We start from the raw sequence: 19,873 nt of genomic DNA on the forward strand, positions 1-19,873 counted from the left end.
TTATTATTAACAGCAAGGACAAGAGTTTTTCAACTAGAAAGAATATAGTGACTAGTAAAATTATAAACTAGAAACTAGCTCAGGATGGTAAGAATGAACATTTTAAAGTGAATTTAAGTTTTAAGACTCAACTGAGTTTCAGTGTCCTGAATTAAGAGGCTGATAATTTCAGAGTCAGTGTTGTTAATCTTTGAGAAATCATAAAAACCAGAGAGAGACAAATGTCCCAATATCTAAAAAGAGGAAAGTAGTCGGAAAACTACAGACATGTAAAACTGATGTTAAATCCTGGAAAAATTCAATTGTAAGTGATCAAACAGATGATGTGGACTTTTAACCATAAATGTTTAGTATGGATTGATTTATCATAACAAATTACTTCTACTTCTATTCTTAAATTTTATGACTTCTATTTCTATTCAGACTTACGAGGTTAGTAGATCAAGGTTTTGTTCTGGTTATAATCATAATCCCACAGTTTCCCAGTCTTTCATGATACACTTATAGCTGTTATATAGTAAAATATGGTTTGGTTGATTGATTAAGTGATTGTGTAGAACACTGTACCTACTTAGATTCTTGATTTCACCAGAAAAGTCTCTGATGGATTTTCTTTGGACCTTGGATAGAGTAAAAATTTAAAATATATATATGATTATCAGATATGTAAGTATTGCAAAGCTGCAGGAGTAGTTAATTTGACAGATGATGAATAAAGCCTTAAAAATTATGTCATAGGGTGAAATCATGTGCTCAAACTGAAATTAAATTTAACAGAAATAAGCCTTAGGTTTAACTTCAAAACCTCAAATGTACAGGAACAGGATGAGGAAGAAATGGTTGAGTAGCAGTTCATGTGAAAAATATCTGGGAATTTTGGTTAATCATAAAAATTGCAGCAACTGCCTATGCAATGTTCCTGCTGAAAACACCTTCAGCTTTATTACCAGTTTATCTAGGTCACTAAAGTATTGGTTCCAATATTTTTTTTTCCAATATATTTTTGTACTAGGTTGGAAATACATCTTGTCTATTGGTTTAAATGGATACTGACTAAGTGGAGAGTGTTCTAAGAAAGGCAGACCAGACCATATATGGTCTGAAAACCATTTATGAAGGAAACCATTGAGATTTGGGGAGAGGAGTATTGAGAAATTTTAAAATAATTTAAAATAATTTATTTAAATTGTATGCAATTTAAAATGGAAAAGTTGTATAACAAATACCCATATTCCCACCACCCAGAATTAACTACTGTTTATATCTATTTTTCTTCCTTTTTCTCTTAGAAATAAAAGGATGCATGTTCCTACATCCTACAGGGAACTCCACCTTATTTTTATCAAAGTAATACATGTGTATAGTTTTAAAGATTTGAATAGTTTATGCTTGAAGGAAAAATAGTTGATATCCCATCCCCAGAGGCAACCATAATCAATTGTCTTAAATATTTCTAATGGTATAATTATATCAATTAAATGCATGTATGTATGTCTTCTCCCTTATATTCTTACCATAATTATCTAATTTTGGAGGTTGAATCATTACTTATTATTTATATTATGTATTGAACCTGAGCTTCATGATGTACAATTATTATAATTCTTACGCAACTTTTTATTTTCCTTAAGCATAATTGCCTTACTTTTTACATTTGCTCAGTTTTTAAAGTTCTCATCACTATTAAATCACTCCCAGACTCTTAGCCAGAACCATAAAACTCTGCTCCATTCATTCAAATCCAGTAGATAAGTTATCGATCTTTTTTTTCCCCCTTAGGGACCTACCTTGTATATTCTTCTACATTCTTTTATTTATTTACTTGTTTGTTGGTTGGTTGGTTTATTGAGGTAACACTGGTTTATATCAGTTTCATGTGTACAACATTGTATTTCTATTTCTGTATACAGTACTATTCTACGTTATACTTTAATATGGATTGGTTGTTATCTAGGCCCGCTGTACAGCTGTCACCATGCTATTCCTTTTACTGTCATCTTTGGAATTCTGTTTCCTGAATTACTTGGATCAGGAAGTCATCTTCTTTCTTCTCTTTAAAAAAAATTATTTATTATTTATTTTTGGGGGAGAAAGACAGGTAATCAGGTTTGTTTATTTGTTTGTTTATTTAATGGAGGTACTGCGGGTTGAACTCAGGATCTCATGCATGCTAGACATGCACTCTACCACTGAGCTATACCCTCCCCCGCCAAAGTCATCTTCTTTCTTGATTTCCTCCCTCATTTTGATGAAACATATCCTCTAGGAGCTTTCTGAGAATTGACATTTATAGAAGTTAAAATTTTTGAAATCTTCAGTATATGAGAATATTTTTATTTTACCTTCAAAATTAAATAATACTGTATTTGGAACTAGAATTTTATGTTGGAAATCATTTTCTCTTATAATTTTGAAGATATTTCTCTTGCTTCCTGTGTTGCCAATGAATAGTCTGATGTAATTCTTTTTGTTTTATTTTATTTTTATAAGAACAAATGGTAGTTTATTAACAAATAGACAAAAATATGTAATTTCTAGTAAGACAAAGATTGAGTGGCATTTACAGTGTATGCATTTACTTTAGCATTCTACATAAAATGTAGGTTGTTTTTCTATGGACTGACTCTAATTAAGGAGTTGGAATCTAAAAAAGAAAAAAAAGGAGTTGGACTCTGACCCCTAAAGTGTTCTATCATTCTTTTTTGTTGTTGTTAAATATGCATAACATAAAATTTACTGTTTTAACCATTTTTAAGTGCAAAGTTCTATAGCCTTAAGTACATTTACATTGTTGTACAACCAGATGCCATTCTGATATCCATTTATTTGTGTGTTATTTCTTCCTATTTTTTTTCACTCTCTCTAGAAACTTACAGAATTTTCTCTTTATGTATAGTGTTATGCAGTTTAGTATTATTTATGCCTCTGTGTAGATTTTTTAATTCATTATGCTGGGGGCTTTGTGGTTCCTTTGAAACTGAAAACTTATAATCTCAAAATCTGGGCTGGTGTCTGTATTTTTTCTTAGATACTTTTCTCTTCTCTTTTTCTAGAAAGCCTGGATTGATTCTCTGATTTTTAAATCTATTATCTTTACTATTTCTCTGTCTTTTTATTTTAGTTTTTGGGGTTTCCTTAAATATGTCTTTCAAACCTTTTGATGAAATTTGTATATCTTGTTTTATAGGTGTAAAATCATAAAAAATATGTTTTAGATTTTTAAGTTTTCTTGTATTCTCTATAGTGTCTGTTTCCTTCAAGCTTTTTTCCCCTCCTGTTTGCAGGACCATCAGTCGTCTGTATCTATACGTATTCTTTCAGGCTGGTCAGTTTCCTCAGATGGAAATGCTCCAGTTACCTGCCTGTGGAATAGAGTCGAGTACCAGTGGTTTTGTGCTGAGAGGGAGAAAGGGGACTGGGATCTTCCCATTTAGTATGTAGACTTTCACTTAATCTCCCTGTGCTTTATTTTATTTTTTTAGTTTTTGTTGACGTTTAGTTGATTTACAATGTTGTGTTAGTTTCAGGTATATAGCAAAGTGATTCATTTTTTTATATATATATGTTTCAGATTCTTTTTCATTATAGATTATTACCAGATATTGAATATAGTTCCCTGTGCTGTATAATAGATCCTTGTTGTTTATCTATTTTATATACAGTAGTGTGTATATACTAACCCCAAACTCCTTATTTATCCTCCCCCCTCATTTCCCCTTTGGTAACCATAAGTTTATTTTTTTATGTCTGTGAGTCTGTTTCTGTTTTGTAAATAAGTTCATTTGTATCATTTTTTTAGATTCCACACATGAGTGATATGATATTTGTCTTTTTCTGAGTTACTTCACTTTTCTAGATCCCTCCATGTTGCTGCAAATGGCATTATTTCATTCTTTTTTTATGTCTGAGTAATATTTTATTGTATGTATGTATATGTGTATATATATATATATATATACACACACACACACATACATACCATATATATGTGTGTGTATGTATATATATATATATATATATATATATATATATATATATATACACACCACATCTTCTTTATCTAGTCATCTGTTGATGGACATTTAGGTTGCTTCCATGTCTTGGCTATTATTCCCTATGCTTTTTTTTTAAGTTTTAACTTTTTGTTAAAGTATAAGTTTCTTATTTCAATAAGGCATTTCACCCATTTTAGCTGTGCCTGCTGCCCCAGAATCACACCCTCTCTGGTTCATACTCTTCAGAAAATAAGCCTATAGTCTTCAGCTGTAGAGGAGGGGGTTTGCCTGGCTGTATTGGGTTCAAAGAGAGAATCTGAAGCATCTAACTGCTTCTTAAACACATTTTTCAATTGCTCTTCCATTTTTAAGGCCCTCCCATATTCTCATCTGCAAAAAGTTCTAATTCCTGAGCTTTTCCTGGGTTCTGCAGCAGTACTCACACTTCTGGTTGCCAACGTTTACCCTCCAGTCCTTTCTCTGGTATGTTGATCAATTACCACACATTTATCTGTTTTCTGGCTTCCAAATTTTTATGTAAATTCTACCTCTGCAGTCATTTACCTTCCCAGTTTCTTTGTTCTTGTGGATTTTTACCTTTTGTATTTCATTAGTCTTATTTTTAATGAAGATTTAATTTAGGAGAGAGTAGAGATAAATGTGTGTGCTTAATCTGCATATTTAAACAGAAATGCAATTCATTTCTTAAAATTTTATGTGTATATGAAATGTATCCACAATTGATATATAGTAGTGCTTTATGTGTTTTAAAATATTTACATAAATGGAATATTGTAGTTGTAATTCTACAACTTTTTTCTCAGTATTATGTTGAAATCTAATGTTGAAATAGATCTAGTTCATTCATTTTTAAATGATATATAACATTAAATCTTAAGACTATATCACACTGTGTTTATCCATTCCCTTTGATGACGTTTAAGTTATTTTCACTTTTTCTCTAGTGAAGATATATGTTTCAAAACTTTTCTAGGCTATGATGAGAAAGTGAAATTGCTAGTGTACTAGTTATCTATTGCTGCATAACAACTCATCTCTCAATTTTGCAACTTAAAGCAATGAATATTTGTTATCTCAGTTTCTGTGAATCAGGAATCATGGTATGTATTTCACAGGCTGTAATCTACTTGTTAACTGAAGCTTTGGTTTCATCTGAAGACTCACTGGGCGGAGGATCAGCTTCCAAGTTCTGCCTCTCTTGTAATGTAATTCAGTTCCTCATGGGTTGATTGACTGAGGACCTTAATTCCTTGCTAGCTTGTTGACTCAGGCATCCTTCAGTTCCTTGCCTTGTAGGACGCTGTACAACATGGCAACTGGCTTCCATGACAGTGAAGAAGATGGAAGCCAGAGTCTGTAACCTAATCTTAGAAATTATATCCTATCACCTGTGCTGTATTCTCTTCATTAGGAGCAAGGCACCCAGTCCAGCCCGTCCTCAAAGAGTAGGGGTTGTGTGAGGAATTAATAAAGTTGTGTACCGTACTGAGTCATAGCTGTACTAGAGTATTTAGCCAAAAAAGAGGTGATTAAAAGAACACATGAGTTTTGTCTGACATATTTGAAAGGCTTACATAAAGAGGAAACAGTAGGTCTGCTCTGTTTTGGATCAGAGATTGAACTGAGAACAGTGGGTGGAAGTTAAAATGTACTGCCTTATAGGATAATGTGCTTTCTATTCCTGAACATATTCTAGCAGATGCTGGTTGACTACTTGTAAAAAAGTTTCTTGCATTAAGTTAGAAACTTAACTATAAGCTCTTTAAAGATTATTTCTACTCTAAGATTCTATAATTATAAATGAGTGAGTTTCAAACTGTTAGTATTTGAATAGCCTGTTAACCACTATCTGGGGAGAGGTGTATAGGCATACATTTATATTTGTACATATAAGGTTTCATTTAAAAGATCCAGGTTAAGAAGTTCAGAACAGAGCTATAAATTTATACTTTTAATTATCGAAAATCACTGTTCATATCCTGTTTTTATATTCCTTTGGCTACCATAGAATGCTTACTAATATAATTCTTATTTTAAAATATTAGCAGCAACTCAATTTTTTCTTTTCTATTTATTTATTTTTTTCATTTTTATTGAAATATAGTCTGTTTACAATGTTGTGTCAATTTCTGGTGTACAACACAATACTTCAGTCACACAGGAACATACACACATTTATTCTCATATTCTTCTTCACCATAGGTTACTATAAGATATTGAATATGGCTCACTGTGCTATACAGTATAAACCTGTTGTTTATCTATTATATATATGTATTAGTTAGTATCTGCAAATCTCGAACTTCCAATTTATCCCTTCCCACCCCCCTCACCTGTAACCGTAAGTTTGTTCTCTAATGTCTGTGATTCTGTTTCTATTTTGTAAGTAAGTTCGTTTGTCTTTCAGTTTTTTCTTCTAACAAAAAATATTTTCATTGTAAAATAGAAATGCAAATAAGGAAATGAGGAGTAAATATCTTATAATCCTCCCCCCAAAGATTATATTAGCATTAAAAATATCAACACTGTGGTATAATGACATATAATCTCTCTGACCTTTTAATTTGATACAAACATACATACACAGATTCTTTATTTGTGGTAATATGTTATATAGCATCACTGCAAACATTGAATTAACGTATACTGAATCATTGCTCCTAGGGGAAGTATAGGATTAGGTTCCTATGAGTCTCTGGTCACATTTTTATTAACTAATCAACATGTAACCTTATTTTATGTGTGTTTTTGTTTAAAGGCACATTATTTAATATATATTATTGATTCTTTAACACTGAACTCATGGCAAGTAGCACTGTAACGTATGCCTGAGTGAACCTTAGCTAACACGTGTATTTTCTCCAGAAGGCATATCACAGCCTTCTTGCCCTTAGAAACACTAGCCAGCACTTCAGCACTACACTGTCATTTTAAACAGTGAAATCACCAACCAAAAGCACAAAAGTATGAAAAATGTTGCAGTAAATAAACCACAAAAAAGACACTTGTTTATAGTATGAGAGCTGAAACAAAAAGACAAAAAGTGTGATGATTATATCTCCATTGCCTACTTTGACCTCAGTTGGGAATGTGCACATCAGGCAACTCGAATTTTTCAGCATTCTGTGCATGTCCATGAAAGAGCACAAAACTGCTGTAAGTATTGATTTTTGAGGTTCTAAATGAATTTTAGCAAGTAGGAAAATTTGTGTATATGTAATCCACGTAATGATTTACTATGTATGTGTGGTAGTAGTAGCCTTTGTTTTCCATCTTGCTTAATTTTATACAGATGGAATAATTTTGAAAATACTGTTCTAATCAGCTCTTTTCACCTAGCATCCTAATCATCATTCATTCATTAAGTTATTTATGGTATGCCTGCTATATGTCCACATAGTGTACTAGACTCTGGAGATACAGTAGCAAGCAAGATAAAAAAGTCTCTGCCTTAGTGAACGTACTTTCTAATGGGGAAGACAAGTAAGTAATGTCTGGTAGTGTTAAGTACAATTAAGAAAAAAAGCAGGGGAAGGAGATAGGGTGGCAATTGGTAATTCTATTTTATTTTATTATTTTAATTTAATATAAGTTTTTTAAAGTAAACAAATATTGATTTTATTGGTAGTTGGTAATTTTAGATGAGATGTTCAGGGAAGTCCCTTTGAGAAAGTTACCATTTAAGTAGAGACTTGAGTGAAGTAAAGGAGCAGGCTATGCAAAGAGCTAGGGAATGGGCATTCAGTAGAGAGAGGTTTGCAATTAAAAAGCCTGGAGATGGGAACTAGCTTGTCATGTTTGAAAAATGATGGGCAGAGAGCAGTAAAGATGAAATTGTTGAGATTGTAGGGACTAGATCATGAAGGATTTAAGACTAGGAGTCTAGATTTCATTCAGAATGTAGTGGGAAAACATTGGAGAGGAGTAATGACACTGATTTATTATTGTAAAGATTATTCTGGTTGTTGTGTGAAGAAGTGTTTGTAATGGAAGCAAGAAAGCAAATAGAAGGCTATTGCAGTATTTGTCTAGGATGGTAGCAGTGTAGGTGGTGAGAAGGGATATGTTTTGAGAGTAGCACCAATAAGATTTGCTGGTGGATTGGTGAGGTGTTAGGGAAAGAAAGGAGTCAAGAATGATTCCAGTCTTGGCCTGAACAAGTGAGTAGTGCTTTTTACTATGATAAGGAAGAGTATGGAGGAGCTGACTGGAGTGTATATGGTGAGAATCAAGATTTTTTCTTTTGGGCCTGTTGGGTTTGAGATACCTAGTAGACGTCCAAGTGGTAGTGTTCAGTAGGAATTTGAACATACAAGTCTGAATCTCAGGGGAAGAGATTGGAGCTGGAGACAAAAAGTGTGATGATTATATCTCCATTTCAATAAATATTAACCTATAAATTTTTCATGGTTGATTCATATTCCATTGTATTGATATGTGCTGTACTTTGTGATGAATAACTTTGTAAATTCTTATTTTAGATGAATTCCTCTAGGGTATTTGCAATGTAGTTGTCACATTAACTACAGAATTAGCTCAATTTTCTCAATTTAAGTACACAAGACTCTGTACTTCATACTCCAACTGTAAGTTTGGGACTCTCCAGTACACTTGCATTTCTGATCAGTCAGCTACAAATTCAGGAGTTCCCTGACCCTCTCAGGTTTGATAATTTGCTAGAACAACTCACAGAACTCAGGAAAGTCCTATATTTATGATTAGTTTTTATAGTAATAAAAGGGTACAAATCTGAACCAGCAAAAGGGAGAGATACATAAAGTAAGGTCCAGGAGTTTCCCCAAAGCAAAGCTTTGGTGTCCTCAGAATGTGTCACCCTTCTAGCACTTCCATGTGTTTTACCAACCAGAGAAGTTCACCAGCTCTCAGTATTCAGAGTTTTTATTGGGGATTCATTATGTAGATATGGTTGTTTGAATCATTGGCCTGTGTGATGGAATTCAGTCTCCAGCCTCCCTCTACTCCCCAGAGGTCAGTCTGAGATCATGTGACTCAAAGCCCCAACCCTATAATCACATGGTTGGACTTTCTAGTATGGCTAGTCCCCATCCTGAAACTATCTAGAGGTCCACTGTGAGTCACCTGGTTAGTATAAACTCATTGTGGTTAGAAGAGCCCAGTATGAGTAATAGAGACACTCATATCGTTTGAGAAATTCCAAAGGTTTAGCGGCTTCCCTCTCAAGAACCAGGGACAAAGTCCAGTCAAATTCTTTGTTACATGATAATATTAAAACTCAGTTCAGTTATTACTTTCCAAGGGATTTTGTTATAGTTTTTCTTTTTCCCTCATTAGACAGTGAACACTGTGAAGGTCCCCTAATTTTAGTCGTCTTTGCATCTGTAATCTTAGCACTATATCTGACTTGTAATAGATGCTCAGTAAGTATTTAGTGAATTAAAATACTTAATAACTCATGAGTAGATGGGAAGTTCAGAATTCCCTTATTAAAGTTAACCTGGAGATCAAATAGAATTGATAGTCTCATTTCATTTCTTGCTTCATCCATCATTCTTTTCTCTTATTTAAATATTTTTATACTTTCATGTGGGTGTCAAATTTGTAAAAGAAAGAAGGTGATTTGGCTTTTAAAAACAAATTCATCAACAGTTCTTTAAATAGCAACTTTTTCTAATACATTTAAAAGATACCAGGTTTCCACTTACACAAAGTTTATAGGGACTATATTCTCACATAATCACATTAGCATTATCATACTTCACCTCAGAGGATCTCTATGGTTCCCTCTGATTTTAAAGGTGAATAAGTTTCTAATGCCCTCTTGTTTGTCCTGCCATGCATACAAAAATAGTGAGTGCTTAATAAAAATGTAACCATTCTCTTTCTGTTAAGATTAAAAAAAAGATTCTGAATATCTTTACCATGATCTGGGCTAGTTCCCATGAAACAGTATTTCACTGGGATATATCCTTTTTGGAGTTGTGAATACACTAGAAGTTATTTGCATATGATTTATTTTCCCTTTCTTATGTATAATTTTTACATTTGTGTGTGATTTTTTAAATGAACTACTGATTTTTGTTGTTTTCATCTTTTTCATAAACTTTAAAACATACTTTATTTTTTAGAACAGTTTTAGATTTACAGCAAAGTTAAGATGATAGTACAGGAAGAGCCCATATACTTTTCACCCAGTTTTCCTTATTATTAACATCTTAAGTTAGAGTACATTTTTTGCAGTTAATCTATTGCCTTATTTGTGGCCTTTTATGTTTCCATATAAATTTTAGAATTATTTGTTCTAGTTCTGTGAAAAATTCCATTGGTACTTTGATAGAGATTGCATTGACTCTATAGATGGTCTTGGGTAGTATGGTCATTTTAACAATGTTAATTCTTCTAATCTCTGAGCAAAGTATACCTTTCCATTTGTTTGTGTCATCTTTAATTTCTTTCATCAATGTCTTATAGTTTTCAGAGTACAAATCTTTTACCTCCTTTGTTAAATTTATTCCTAGGTTTTTTATTCTTTTTGATGTACTTGTAAATGGGATTGTTTTCTTATTTCTTTCTGATAGTTCATTGTTAATATATAGAAATGCAACAGATTGCTGTATATTAATTTTGTATCCTTCAACTTTACTGATTTATTCTAATTTTTTTTGGCAGAGTCTTTAGGATTTTCTATATATAGTATCATGTCATCTGTAAACAATGACATTTTTACTTCTTTCTTTCTAATTTGAATGCCTTTTTATTTCTTTTTCTTGTCTATTGCTGTGGTTATGACTTCTAATACTGTATTGAATAAAAGTGGTGAGAATGGGCATACTTGTCTTGTTCCTGATCTTAGAGGAAATGTTTTCAGCTTTTCACCTTTGAGTATGTTGTTGACTGTATGTTTGTTATATATGGCCTTTCTTGTGTCAAGCTGTGTTGTCTCTGTACCCATTTTTTAAAGAGTTTTTAATCATTAATTGTTGTAGAATTTTGCTTTTTTTTTTTTTTTGCTGTTTTTTTTAATGGGGAAGGCAATTAGGTTTATTTATTTATTTTTAATTGAGGCACTGGGAATTGAACCCAGGGCCTTGTGCATGCACATCTACCACAGAGCTATACCCTCCCCCACTAAGTGATGCTGAATTTTGTCAGAAGCTTTTTCTATATCTATTGAGGTGATCATGTGATTTTTATTCTGTAAGTTGTTAATGTTTTATCACACTGATTGATTTGCAGTTATTGAGCCATCGTTGCTTAGCTGAGATTTTTCCCATGCTCTTTAAGAGCAGAGACTTTGTTTTCTACAGCCCTCTGGCTTTTTCCTTTGCAAACTCCTCTAGCCTTCAAAGCCAGGTGTTCTGGGGACTCATCTTCCTAGCGCAGGACTCCCAGACTGAGGAGCCCAATACGGGGCTCAGACCCCTCACTCCTTGGGGAGAACCTCTGCAATTGTGAGTATCCTCCCGTTTGTGTGTCACCCACCTGGGGGGTGTGGGTCTTCACTCTGCTGTCCTCTGCCTCTTCTACCCATCTGTTGTTATTCCTCATTTATACTTTTAGTTGTGGAAAATCTTTTCTGCTAGTCTTCAAGTCATTCTCATAGAAAGTTGCTCTGAATAGTTGTAATTTTGATGTGCCCATGGGAGGAGGTGAGCTCAGGGTCTTCCTGCTTCAAAATCTTGGTCACACCTCCATATTGTACTCCTTGGAGTACATTTCTTTTTTATCAGTATGGACTCGTAGTTATTTATTTTATACTTAGGTTATAACCCAATGTTACTTTTTTTTTTTCCGAATTATTTCAGACTTGGCCATTGGGAACTCCTTTGGTTGTCTCCTGTGTCCCTTTGATATACCTCTATCAATTTAGGACTTTTGTTTTGTTTTGTTTTTAGCATTTCTTTACTTTATGACATTATAATATGCTCCAGGATCATCTCATATATTTCCTATTCCAGACCTAGAATGAGCCATTTCTCCAAGGAACCTTGAATTCTTTTATAGAGAAAGGTATTCAAAACTAAAATATCAGGTCTAGGTGTGCTTATTGTAACTGGGGTGTCATTGATTCTAGGCATTTTCAGCTGATAGAGGGGCAAATAAATATATGCATGTATGCATATACACTTATGTATAAGCTGCTGTTTTTATGTGGACCTAATTTAAATCACAGACATGAAACAAAGAATGTCCTTGTTTTGCAAAGAGGAAAACTGTTTTTTTTAAAATAACAGCTTTATTGAGATACAATTCACATACCAAACATGACCTGTTTAAAGTATACAATTTGGTAATTTTTAATATCTTTACAGAATTAAACAAACCACCACAATTAATTTTAGAACATTCTATCACCTCCAAAAGAAATGGCATACCTGTTAGTAGTCACTTTCCATTTCCTTCACACCTCCTCTCTGCCCTAATCTGCTTTCTTATCTCTGTAATATACCTATTCTGGATACTTCATGTAATTGTAATCCTACAATAGTTGGTCTGTGTGACTGGCCTTTTCACTTACCATAATGTTTTCAAGGTTTATACATGTATCATGTATTAGTACTTCGTTCTTATGATGGCTGAATACTATTCTATAGTATGAATATATCACATTTTATTTATACATTCATCAGTTGATGTACATTTGGGTTGTTTCTGCTTTTTGGCTATTATGGACAATGCTGCTATGAACATTCATTTACAGGTTTTTGAGTGTACATATATTTTAATTTCTCTTGGAGATCTATCTATCTCTAGGAATAGAATTGCTGCATCTTATGGTAACTCTATGTTTAATCTTTTGAGTATCTGCCAGACTGTTTTCTAAAGTGCTGCACCATTTTACATTTCTACCCAGCGGTGTAGGAAGATTCAGATTTCTCTACATTCTTTTTTTTTTTTAATTCAATATTATCTTTAAGTACAAAGACTTTTTCAATCATGTCGCCTAGGGATCATTTTATCTACAGCTATGTTTGGCTGCCAGTCTCTTGTCTCTCTCCTCAGCAATGGTAAGTTGGATATCCTTTCCACGGGGAGGAGAGATCCATGGTTTGTTGCCTTTGCCAGTAAGGAAAATGTTGGAGAGCTGGGTGGCAAAGCTTTTGCCATTGGCATCTTTCACATGAACTACATCAAAAGAACTGGGACGTCCCTCTTTATTGGGGATCACATCAATCCTCCCCAGTTTAGCACCTCCAGTCACCATGTGCAGGTTACCAGTGTCAAACTGGATGAAATCAGTGATCTTGCTAGTCTCCAAATCAATCTGAATGGTGTTATTAACCTTGATGAGCATAGTGGATGGTGCGAACATCATGGTTCATAAGATGAGCGATTCCTTTTGTGCTCACAAATATCTTTCTCACTTTGCACAACTTGTGCTTGGCCTCCTCAGGTGTAATATGATGTACAGCTAAGTGACCCTTGGTATCACAGATCAGATGGAAATTCTCTCTATTCTTGTGAATGCTGATGACATCCATTAAACCAAGGTAGGTTTATAAGTGTGGACCTTGCGATCAACCTTAATGATACACTGTATGTGGATCTTTTTTACTTCATCACCTGTTAGGGCATACAGTCTGTTCCTTGATGAAGAAACGATGAAGGGGAGACATTCCCTCAGCTTTTTGGGACCAGTAGATGGATGAGGAGCAAACACACTGGTCAGTTTATCCAGCATCGGTGCTTTGGAGCTGCTACGTGCTTCAGGTGCTCCTTAGGACCTCAACCTATTGTTGTACTAGGTACAAAAAGAGACTCTGTACATTCTTGTCAACACTTATAATTATCTATTTTTTATTATACCCATCTCAATGGGTGTCAAGAGGTATCTCCTTGTGGTTTTGATTTTCTTTTCATTGTTTAACCTGTGTTTGTTTTTTAAATTACTATTATTATTATTGACAAACTTTATTTTTTAGAATAGTTTCAGATTTATAGAAAAATTGAGCTGATAGTAGAGTTCTTATATGGTGTCTCCCTTCCCCTCCCCCCCCCCCAGTTTCCCCTATTATTAACATCTTGCAGTAGTATGGTATATTTGTTGCAATTAATGGACCAATATTGAAACATTATAATAAACTAAGGTCCATAGTTTATTCGGATTTCTTCAGTTTTTACCTAATGTCTTTTTTCTATTCCAAATTCTCATCTAAAATTCCACTTAATTCCTTGTCACATCACCTTAGGCTTCCCTTGGTTGTAACAAGTTTACTTTTGATGACTTTGACAGTCTGGAGGAGTGTTTTGTAGGATGCCCCTCTATTGGGATTTGTCTGATATTTTCTCATGATTAGGCTGGCCTTATGGATTTTTTGGGTGGAAGATCCAGATATACAGTGTCATTCTCATCACATCTAATTAAAGGTAAATGTTATCAACATGACTTATCATTGTTGATATTGACCTTGATCACTTGCCTGAGGCCCTGGTTGTCAGGTTTCTTCACTGTAAAGTCACTCCTCCTGCCTCTTTCCCTACTATACATTGTTTAGCAGCTTTTCATGTGCATATTATCCGTTTGTATATCTTCTTTGGAGAAATATCTAGATCCTTTTTTAATTGGGGTTTAACAAAAAAATACCCATTTTAAATTGTATTGTTTTTATTATGCAGTTGTAAGTGTTCTTTATATATTCTAGATCCACAACTCATCAGATAATGTAATATGCAAATATTTTCTCCCATTCTTTGGGTTATCTTATTACTTTCTTGATGGTATCCATTGAAGCATAAAAGTTTCAATTTTTTTAAATTTAAGTTTATCTGTTTTTGCTTTTGCTGCTTGTGTCATGTCTAAGAGGATTTTTCCTAGGTCAAGGTCATGAAGTTGTATGCTTATACGTTCTTCTAAAAGTTTTATAGTTTTAGCTTATTTATTTAGATATTTGATCCATTGTGAGTGAAATTTTGCACATGGTGTGAGATAAGAGTCCACCTTCATTTCTCTTGCACATGGATATCTGGTTGCCTTATAAGCAGATAGGATAGAGATCGCCTACCCAGAGAAAGAGAACCAGGCATGGCTAAATCATTTTGTGATCTAAGCCTGGCCATGATGCTTGTCCTTGAACAGGTCTTAGTAATTCATGATCTTAAGAGGACAGAATAATGCAGAAGTAAATGTCTGTTATCAGACAGAAGAAGTAACAAGAGCAAAGATAATGTATCAATTATGAAGCCTCTCAATTCTGTTTCAAAGATTAGCCTGAAGCACTCAACGACCAGATCAATTGGAACCCAAGGGATGATGATGATGTTGACCTTTCCTGATCCTCATGACTTTAATCAATTAAAACTTAGACTCTGTAGATGGCCTAAGCCCTTTCATGAATATGCATGTACTCTTAGCTTAAAACTTGCTCCTTTTCGCTATTTAAACTCTGAGAAGTCTGATGAAATCTCTTGGACAGGCTCTGTCTGAATTTAATGTGTTCTGAAGTCTATAGATTAGGAATAGGCTAGCAATATAATTTTTACTGGTACTCTATTTGGTCAGATTTTCCCCTTCATCATTTTCTTCTTTTTTTTTTTTCCTCCTTAGTCATGTTTCTCTTCTTCCTTGATTGTGCCTTAAAATTGTAGGTTTAAGGTGTAAGAATGAGAGTTTTTTTTTTTTTTTGAGTCAAGGTAGATTTGTTTAGAGAGATAAATACTGTATAGAGTGTAGGCTGTTTCAAAAGACAAGAGAAAGGCCATGAGGTGTGGTGGTTGGGTGCTCAGGTTAAAGTAAAAGTAGGTACACATTCCATAGACAGAGTACAGGCCATCTCCAAAGATGAGGGAGAGAGAGAGGTGGCCATGAGATGTGGAGAGATTAATTTTTAACCACTTTCTGTGAGACTAGCATTTAGGGGGTTCTGTGGTACACTTGAGAGGTATTTCATATCCTTTCTCCTGTTTAGGAGCTTTCAGTCTATTAGAAGAAATTTTAGACCTTTGTTCTAGAGATATGTTGGCTATGTTCATAATGACATAGTGCTATTTAAAATAATTTTTAGGATGATTCAAGGTATTTTTGAATATATGACTTTAAATGATAATTATAACATTAGAAACCTAAATAAGTAGCCCCTGATTGCCTTTCTCCTTTCTTCAGAGTCCATTTGTGTGAGAAATACGCAGAAGTGTTTTTGGATGGTTTTGTTGCTTAGGTTTGTGGTTAACAGCTAGAGTTACTCCAAAGTATGTCCTTAAGATTACAGTTTTTTTATTTTTGTTTTTCCCTTCTCTCTTCCTTTTCTGCAATATATTTCTTCTCAGTAATGTGTACCTGAGTAAAATAGTCAGCTATTTAAGGTACATACACTGTTAACCAACAATGAATAAATCTCAGAATAAAAAGTAGGTGCAAATTAGCTATATAGTTTTTATTGTTTTTCATAGACTTTCCAGTATATTCTTTATAATCTAGGGTTAAAGGCTAGAATATTTTCTCTCAGGTTCCTTGTTAACTAAAATCAAGACCATATTCTAGTTTCATTTTCCAAAATTCCAGGTTAACAGCTCTGAATTAAGCATTTTTGTTTTCCCCCCATGTGGGCATATAGCCCAGGGATCAAATGCTACTGTTCTATGGGCTTCCACTTGATATAAAGCAGTCTCTACCCTGCACCTCCCCACCTCAGTCATCCATAGTTTATTTAAAAGATCCCACATTTCCTCACTATCCTCTAGACTGCTAAAATCAAGAGGCTTTTATTTTCTAATTTGGCTTCTACTTTGGAGCCTCTCAAATCCTGCCTTTATCACCAACATCAGCGTTATCATTAGCATCTCAGAAATTAAAACCAAAAAATGATTTTGCTTTGGGGTTACTCCAGGAGGAAGTCACCTTGGCTTTTCTTACAGAAATTCTGTTTCTCTTTTACGGCTTTAAGAGGAGCAATTTTTTTTAATTAAATTGAACATTCTGCTGTATCCTACCCCTCTTGCTGGTAGAGACCAATAATGAAAGGTTGTGGAATCTGACCCAGTGTAACTTTTAAGCCAGTGTTCTTCCATATCACTCTCTACTGTCACCTCCCAACCCCACAAGGATTTCTTTTGTTTATTTAAGTCTTAGAAGTAATTTCTCCTTGCTAGTAATTTTATGTTTTTTCAGAGGTCTTTATCTATTATTGTCAAAGGTGAGTTACTATGGTGTAATAGTCCTTGCAAAGTACTTGAAAAAATGTGACAGGTTTTGTTGAAACACAATTTTACAAAGTACTATTGTTATTGAACTGAACTTGGGTCCTCTTGCCTGAAGCACAGCAAAGGCAACCTACTGACAGTGGGCTATGTTGAAGGAAAGTACAGTGGTTATTTCAGGGTGGTAAGTAAGGAGAACAGACAGCTCATGCTCAAAAGACCTGAACTCCCCAATAGCTTTCAGGGAAGGAGTTTTTAAAGGCAACATTATGGATGAGCGTTGCAGGGTGCCTGATCTGTTTGTGGACATTATTCTGATTGGTTGATGGTGAGGTAACAGAGTGATGTTTTAGGAATGTCAGTCATCAACCTTGTTCCAGCCAGCCTGGGGTCTAGTGCTTGTGATCAGAATGTAGTCACTATCCTCTACCTGGGTTGTGGGGAGTCAGTTTCTGCAGAACAGCTCAAAGATATGTATCAGATTGTTATCTGTATCCTTTTAAGAGGAACCAGGAGTCCTGTGACTGTCCTAATTATTAAGTGCTTGAGTCTGCTCTTTGGAATGCTTGAGAAGGCCTAGGAGACTAAAGCCTTTTTTTCTTTTTTTTTCTTTTTTTTGATAGAGGACACAGAGGGAATTTTAGACCAAGGAAGGGCCTGTAGGGTTCTGCTCAGTTTCACTGTTGTAACCAGTGTCATCCAACTTTAGGATTCCTGGACATTTAAAAATGACATTTAAAACTGTTAGCAGATTGAGAGATCCCATATTGACAAGCCCACCAGAGGTGTGGGTTCTTGCCACCGGCTATGAAAGAATTCAAAGCAGAGGCAGAGGGACACAGTGAAAAGCTGCTTTATTGCTCAAAGAGGAAGAAGGAAAGAAAGTGCTTGAGTGGGGAGCCGTCAGCCAAGATGGCAGGTACAGACAGTTCCAGCTCTGGGTTGGGCCATGTGGACTTTTTTATTGGAAGCTTCTGCCATCATATCCTCCTTCCAGGTGTGCTGGAGCCAATCATCTTTTTATTGTCCCTGTATGGACTTTTCTGGTTGTTGTCATGGCAATTTTCATCTGTCATGATGCTGATGGGTGTTTCATTTAATGGGCAAATACATTACAATGAAGGTATAATGAGGCTCAAGGTCCACTGGAAGTCAAATCCTCTGCTGTCTTGGGCCTAATTGATTCTAGCCTATTCCTGTTTCTTCTCTTTGTGGCCTCCTCCTGAGACTTAGGTAAGAGTAACTTGTTTCTGTTCAAGGGAGGGGCAGCTGTATGATTCTGGGGGTGACACTTGGTAACAAGAAGGAAAGTTGCTTTTAATCAGTATGGTGGCAATCTGCTGGAATGTGTCCCCCAAAAACCATCTCCAAAGGTTCTGCTCAACCATGAGCATTTTAAAGGGAAATGGGAAAGTAATCTCAGTTAATGATTGAGATAGGTGATCAGAGTTGCCACCATCCCTCATTGCATGCAGACCTATTATACAAGCTTGTCCTAATCATCAAATGCTTAAGCCTACTCTTTTATGACTCAGGAAGGCCTGGGTGACTTCAGCTTTTCTCTGAGCAAGAGGCAGGGACTTGGGGGTGGTGGCATGCAGGATCCTACTCGGTATCAAAACCATGTAAGACAGGAGGGAAGAGGGCAGGGCACAACCATTAAAAGACTGACACAGCAATTGAGGATAGGACATAAACTGATTAGAACCATCTCAGACCAAGATGGCTGAAAATTTGACTTCCAGGAGACCTTGAGCCTCGTTATAGGCTTATTGTAATATGTTAGCATCGTTAAGTGACAAACCCTCAGGCACCATGACAGACCGACCATAAAAAGCCAAAAAGTGGCTGGGGGGACCCAATTCCTGGAAATCCCCACCGCTTCCCCAAAATAGGTCGAATAATCCTCCCACTTGTTAGCATGTAAAATTACCTGGCCCCATATAAACTAACTGTCCTCATGATGCAGGAAAACAGATGTGGGACGTGAGAAGGGCCAAGTCTCAGGTCTTGGTTGAGCCCCTGGGATGTGCCCCGCCAAGTGTAGGTCCTTGGCTTTGCGCAGGAAAGAATTCAAGTGGGAGGTGATCTATGGGGAAAACTCACCTTCATGGACTATAATCTCTTTTGAAGCCCCTTAGAAAACACTTCATGCAAAACTCTCCTACATATTCACAGTCTCCCTTGTTTTAAGTTGTTTTTGGACATTTCTTATTTCCTTTTCAAGACTGCACAGAAGATTCTATCTCATATAAAGAGAGAACCCTGTGTCAACCACTGGGCTTCTCAACTAAAAATAAATTGAGTACCTACAGGTGTGTGCTACATGAGTGCCAAAATTCCTTGTAGGAGTGTTTTCATAGACATGATTGCTAGGTCAAGAGGGAGAGTGATATACACGTGTCGCCAGAGAATAGGTATGGCAAGTATGAAAAGTCAAGTTATGTAGTTGCATTGTAACCAGGATTGAAGCTCTGTAACTCTGCCCCATTACTCTAGTTTTATTTGATTAGTTCCACAATGTCTATATAACCATCTCCTGAGGACTTGGTTGGAGAGCTTGACCTTAATTTTTGTACATTCTTTTTTTGTATTTAGCACTAATCGTAGAAATCCTATATTTCACATTTTGATATGTCACTAACACCCCGATCCCCCACCAAGTGGTGGGAGACCGCAGTTAGAATGCTAATGGTTAACAAAAAAAAAGCAATAGTATTTTTTTTTTTTAATTTGGACACTTC

At 35.1% G+C, this 19,873-nt stretch overlaps 1 protein-coding gene and 1 pseudogene across 18 annotated transcripts in view; one reads left to right on the forward strand and one right to left on the reverse strand.

The window, feature by feature from the left end:
- The window catches only part of USP54 (ubiquitin specific peptidase 54), a 120,253-nt gene that overhangs the window by 31,135 nt on the left and 69,245 nt on the right, over positions 1-19,873 (forward strand). Inside the window, exon 2 of one of the 18 annotated variants that reach the window (XM_072971301.1) lies at positions 13,390-13,486. The exons of the other annotated variants lie outside the window; for them this stretch is intronic. The gene's annotated coding sequence lies outside the window, so the exon portion shown is untranslated. The remainder of the gene's footprint in view (positions 1-13,389; positions 13,487-19,873) is intronic. 18 annotated transcript variants of the gene reach the window in all.
- Positions 12,952-13,724, reverse strand: LOC102541543 (small ribosomal subunit protein eS4, X isoform-like; annotated as a pseudogene).

This window comes from Vicugna pacos, chromosome 11, assembly GCF_048564905.1.
Source record: "Vicugna pacos chromosome 11, VicPac4, whole genome shotgun sequence".
NCBI classification, from domain to species: domain Eukaryota; kingdom Metazoa; phylum Chordata; class Mammalia; order Artiodactyla; family Camelidae; genus Vicugna; species Vicugna pacos.